Source organism: Stegostoma tigrinum, chromosome 11 (genome assembly GCF_030684315.1).
Source record: "Stegostoma tigrinum isolate sSteTig4 chromosome 11, sSteTig4.hap1, whole genome shotgun sequence".
Taxonomy (NCBI): domain Eukaryota; kingdom Metazoa; phylum Chordata; class Chondrichthyes; order Orectolobiformes; family Stegostomatidae; genus Stegostoma; species Stegostoma tigrinum.
Genome location: NC_081364.1, coordinates 15,752,956 through 15,758,955, shown reverse-complemented (window position 1 = coordinate 15,758,955; position 6,000 = coordinate 15,752,956). Strand labels below are relative to the sequence as shown.

Sequence of the window (6,000 nt, the reverse complement as noted above, 5' to 3'; positions counted from 1 at the left end):
GACCCTCCCCTATTCTTCCCCCCCATTCGGTGGCATGTCTGTGGCGGACCCATTCTTACGCCTCCCCCCAGTCGGTGTCGATGTCTATGCTCCTGCTGTGTTTATCCAGCCCCACACTTTGTTATCTTGCCCTCTTCCCTTCTTCCTCTCCACTCGATGGTGCTGTCTGTAGCAACCTCGCTCCTATTCTTCCACCCCCATTCGGTGGCGCTGTCTGCGGCGGACCCACTCTTACGCTTCCCCCCAGCCGGTGGCGCTGTCTGCGGCGGACCCATTCTCTTTCCCCCTTCCCCCCCCCCTTCCACTTCAGTCGGTGGAGGCCGGCTTGGTTAATGGTGTAAGACTGTGACCGTCGGCGGGTTGCGGCTTGAGGTGCAGCGGAATGCGCACGTTAGTGTTTGTTGGGAATCGCTTGCATAATGTGCTCAGTCAGATGGAGGACTCCGCCTGGATCGCGGAGACTGCTGTGGGGAGCTGTGCATGAAAAGCCTGGGCCTTCCCCAATCGGGTTTGGAAGTGGGGGAGGGGGTGGAGGTGGGGTGGAGAGAGCCGGGTCCCGCGATCAGGAGTCTGCAGCAATACCCGGCGTCGCGTTGTGATTCTCTACTGAATAAATGGGAGACATTTCGTGGCATTTTAGAGCCAGTTGACTGTCTATGGATGTGGTGCCTGTGACACTGCAGAGCCCATAATTCTGAATACCGTGACTCTGAAAGGAGCAGTTTGAGAAACTGGGCCATGAGCACACACTGTGGCCGTACAGAACCAGACATTCAGAAATACCAGCAGAAAATGCTGGAGAAACTCAGCAGGTCTGGTAGCATCCGTGAAAAGAGAAACTAGAGTTAATGCCTTGAGTCTGATCATGACTGTTCAATGCTTGTGATTGTCGAGTGAAGAGCCCGGTGGCAGGATGTAACAATCGCCACAACTGGAACAGAAAGGATGAGTGTGGCACGATAAAGCCACGACTCAGAAATGTCAGGGATTTTAACTGGAGCCACGTGTCAGAAGTGCCATTGGGCAACACTAGGATTGCCCCCCCTCCCCCCACTGCACCACACAACCAGCCCAGCTCTTCCCCCCCACCCAGCCCAGCTCTTCCCCCCCACCCAGCCCAGCTCTTCCCCCCCACCCAGCCCAGCTCTTCCCCCCCACCCACTGCATCCCAAAACCAGTCCAACCTGTCTCTGCCTCCCTAACCGGTTCTTCCTCTCACCCATCCCTTCCTCCCACACCAAGCCGCACCCCCAGCTACCTACTAACCTCATCCCACCTCCTTGACCTGTCCGTCTTCCCTGGACTGACCTATCCCCTCCCTACCTACCCACCTACACCCTCTCCACCTATCTTCTTTACTCTCCATCTTCGGTCCGCCTCCCCCTCTCTCCCTATTTATTCCAGTTCCCTCCCCCCATCCCCCTCTCTGATGAAGGGTCTAGGCCCGAAATGTCAGCTTTTGTGCTCCTGAGATGCTGCTTGGCCTGCTGTGTTCATCCAGCCTCACATTTTGTTATCTTGGAGTCTCCAGCATCTGCAGTTCCCATTATCTCTGATACTAGGATTGCTGATGCTGGCTCTGTCATTAAGTATATTCAGGAGCTAGATAGATTTTTTTAATCAGTAAGAAAAATCAAGGGTAACAAGGAAAAGGCAGGAGCGTAGAGTTGACAATTATTAAGTTAGCCATGATTTTGTTGATTGGTGGAACAGATGAATTGCCTACACCTTACGGCCTTAAAGCATAGGAGAAATGTAAAAAGCCAGAGGGTAGAGTGTATGCCTACAATTAGAATGGCAATGAATTCAGTATAGTATTGTGGCAGTGTTGCAAGTGACCTGTCAGTTGGCACAGCATTCAGGTCTTTTGCCTGTACGGTTTCAACACTCAATTGTTTAGACATGATAGCTTCTGTTTTTATCATCATTTTTTTCCCTCCTTGGAATCATAAAACAATACGGCACAAAGGAGGCCATTCAGTGCTTCATTCCATGCTAGTTTGTTAGAAGTAGTTCCACTCGCTCACCTGTTGTATGTAGCCCAGTGTTATTTTTGTCGTGATAAGTGCAACACAGAAAGCTTCGTCAGTGTACAAGTTCTATATCTTACCACTGAGTGACTGTAAATATTGAATCCTTAGAAGTTAAAGCAGAGAAATTAGCATGGGAAATGAAGGGATGGCAGACAAGTTGAACAAATATAGTCAGTCTTCACAGTAGATAGAGCATAACCTAGGCGTTGATAAGAGTGAGGAAATTGTAATTAGCATCATAGAGAAAAGTACTAGGCATCTCAAGGGACTAAAATCCAACAAATCCCCAGGGCCTGACAGAAGGCTATGATTCATTGAAGAAATTTCAGCGAAGGTTGACTAGACAGCACCCTGAGATGAGAGAGTTGTCTCCTGATAGGCTGTGTGAATTGGTCTGTATTCTCGAGTTGAGAAGTATTAAAGCTTATTTCATTGAAAACAAAATAATGAAGGGCCTTGAAAGGTTTGAAATGTTGATTCCAATTCTCTGATTTGCAGACTAAATTTAGAAGTGGGAGTGTTCAGTGACAACTGACACATCAACCCCAACACCAAAAAGGCCTGCTGAATTGTGAGCCAATCAGCTTGTTTACTGCTGGCCAGCAAGCTTTTTGGTCTGTTGCAAGCCTCAACCGTAGAGTCTTGCCTCCCCAAAAGATGCTAGTCATTTGGAGCCCAGTAGCACCAGGGTCTTAAAGACCATCAACGAAAGCTTGGTCTTCAAGAGGAGAAGTTAAGTAGTTTCATTTTGCTGGTCGCAGGGAGGGATTGGAGGTAAGGGTAATGGGGAGTGTTTAAAGAAGACACCCTCTTGCCCCTTCCATCCATGTTTCCAATTGCCCCCATATTGGGACAAATGGACACCCCCTCAACCCAATACAGTGCGTTCCCCAGCTTCTCAGCTGGGATAACAGCCATTGTTGGTGCCAGTTGAGGCCTATAAGTCATTATTAATTGACGTTAAAGAGCTTGGTTGGTAAGTCAGGGAAGTTGTCATGGACCTTCTCATCCAGAACTTAATTGGGAGGGGGCATGTAGCCATCTCGGGTCAACTTGCTCAATTATTTCTCCTTACCACTGCCTCCGGGAAAGGAAAAATATTGCTATTGTTTTTAGTGGCTTGGGAATTTAGAACAGGGACATTTTCAAAAAAGGGGATCAATCATTTAAAAGTGAGATGAGGCAAATTCTCTTCATTCAAAGTATGTAACTCTTCAGAATGCCCTGCCCCAGATGGGTTGTGGATGCTCCAACTTTGAATACATTTCAAGTGGAGTAATGCAGATTTGCGGTGTCTCAGGGAATCAAAGAAAATGGGAAACAGGCAGAAAAGTGGAATTGAAGCCCACTGTCAGCCACAATCCCTTTGAATGTTGAAGTTTGTTCATTGAGCTGAATGATTTGCTCCTGCTCTAGTTTCTTACATTCTTATTGGATGGTGTGTTCCAGTAACAGTTACTAGATGGTTATCTGGAGTGGGCAAGCTGACTTAGCAATCCCCTCAGGCCTTAAATTGATCTGAAACAGCCCAAAGCATTCAACTAAGATGACTCAACTCAGCACAGACAAAGGATTCAACCTGTGACATTTTTGGTCTGTGTAACTCAGCTGCTCATTTGGACAGTCACACTATCAACTCCACTATCAAATAACTATTTAAATTGGTGGTTGGCTTACTTGAATTTGTTTTAACACCACCTTGGTTGTTAAAACAGATATTGTAGATAAACACCCTTCTGTCTTTTAAGCCACTGAAGTTCTCACCACTCTTTTAACATAACTGCTACTGCTGCAAATCAACAAGCTGGCTCATGATTAGTGGAGGGAGGCAGAGGCTAGGACAGTTGAATGGTTGTGGCACAAAACATAAACTCGAATAAGTTGGCCCTTCTCGGGCTTTATTAAAGGAAGTATCTAAAAATTGTCTTCAGAGGCCATTGGTTTTAAGAAGTGTGGAGTCAAAAAGAATTGGCTGCTCAACCTGTTAAATATCTTGTGGTGCTTTCTGCCCCCACCGGAAGGTTAGCAATTTTTGGCAGCATTAATGCTTCCTCTTATCGAACAACATGATACAACTCCTAAATGAAAAATGGCTTTTTGAGCTGTAGTGAAAGAGTCGTACTTCCAAGAGAGATGGAGAATGGAGGAAAAATTGACAAAGTGGCCACATGAAGGGAAAATCGCACGTGACAAGTTTTTTAGAATTCTTTGAGGAAGTAGCAATTGGGATAGATAAGAGGAACTAGACAATTTAATAAATATGGATTTCCAAAAGGTATTTGGTAAAGTATGATACATAGGGCTGCTTAATTAGCTAAGAGTCTATGGGGTTGAAGGTCGTACAATAGGATGGATAGAAGACTGGCTAACTAATAGAAGACAGGCAGTGTCAGAATGGCAACCTGTAACTATTAGATTGCCACAGTCAGTGCAATGATCAGTGCTCATGCCATGATTGCTTACAATATATACATTAAAGGCTTGCATGAGGAAAGTGAATGATTCCTAGCCATGTTTATGGATGAAATAAAAATAGGTGAGAAGGCAAGTGATGAGGATTACACAGTCTGTAGAGGGATATAGACAAGTTGACCGTGTGTATAAATCTCAGCAGATGCAAAATAATCTGTGTAATGTACTTTGGCAGGAGCATTTGATATGATTTGTTTTAATTGTCAAGTATCGAAATACAGTGAAAAGCTTTGTTTAGGAGTGGTAGAACACAGCAAGCAAAAGATGTACAGATCAAAAAGATTTAGAGGCATACAAGTTACATTATTTGAGGCTAGAGTCCATTCAACAGTCTGATAATGGCCGGCAAGAAGCTGTTCCTGAAGCTGCTTGTGTGTTATTCAGCCTTCTGTATCTTCTGCCTGACAGGAGAGGTTGTAGGAGATCATTACTGGGGTGTGATGGGGCTTTGATGATGTTGGCCACCTTTCCATGGAGAGAGTCCACAGATGGAAGGTTGGCTTCTGTGATGGTCTGGGCAGTGCACACCACCTTCTGTAATTTCTTACAGTCCTGAGCAGTTACATTACCAGGCCGTCATGCACCCGGACAGTATGCTTTCAATAATGCATCTGAAGGAGTTGGTGAGGGACTTTATGGACATGCTGAATTTCACCTGAGGAAGAAGAAGCATTGTTGTGTCTTCTTGACTGTCACATTTATGTGAGCAGTCCAGGCAGGTTGCCAGTTATCGTCAGTCTGAGGAACTTGATGCTCTTCACTCTCTCAACCTCCGTTCCGTTGATGTAGATGGGGGCGTGTTCTCCTTTTTTTCTGAAGTCGATGATCAGTTCTTTAGTTTTGCCGACATTGAGAGACAAATTGTTTTTATTGCACCACATCACCAAGCCTTCTATCTCCCTTGTGTAGTGTGAGTCATCGTTGTTAGACATCTGTCCCACTATGGTGTTGTCGTCAGCAAATTTGTAGATGGCGTTCATTCGGAATTTGGCAACACAGTGGTGGGTGTACAGGGAGTACAGCAGGGGGCTGAGGACACACCCTTGTTGTGGTGGTGGGAGTGTGCTCCAGTGCTGTGTGTTATTGTGGAGGAGGTGCAGTTACCTGCCCTCACTGATTGTGGTCTGAGGAGCCAGTTGCAGAGGGCGGGGCCGAGACTAAGATCAAACAGTTTTGAGATGAGTCTGGAGGGGCTAATGGTATTGAAGGTGGAGCTGTTGTCAACTAGCAGGAGTCTGATGTAGGTATCTTTATTGTCCAGATGTTCCAGGGATGAGTGCATGACTAGGGATATAGCATAATCTGTGAACCTGTTGTGTGAGTAGGCAAACCGTAGGGGACCGAGGCAGGTTGGGAGACTGGAGTTGATGTGGGCCATGTCCAGCCTCTCAAAGCACTTCTTGATCATCAAAGTTAATGCTATTGGACAGTAGTCATTAAGATGCACTGTGTGTGATTTCTTGGGTACTGGGAGATGGTGATCTTCTTGGAGAGA

The 6,000-nt window shown here is 46.1% G+C and overlaps 1 protein-coding gene across 5 annotated transcripts in view; it reads left to right on the top strand.

Annotated features, from left to right (window-relative positions):
• Positions 1-284: 284 nt before the first annotated feature.
• The window catches only part of LOC125460344 (hyaluronidase-1-like), a 66,667-nt gene continuing 60,951 nt past the window's right edge, over positions 285-6,000 (top strand). The window contains exon 1 of one of the 5 annotated variants that reach the window (XM_048547733.2): positions 285-390. The gene's annotated coding sequence lies outside the window, so the exon portion shown is untranslated. The other 4 variants (XM_048547734.2, XR_009446487.1, XM_048547736.2 and 1 more) reach the window with 4 other exon arrangements.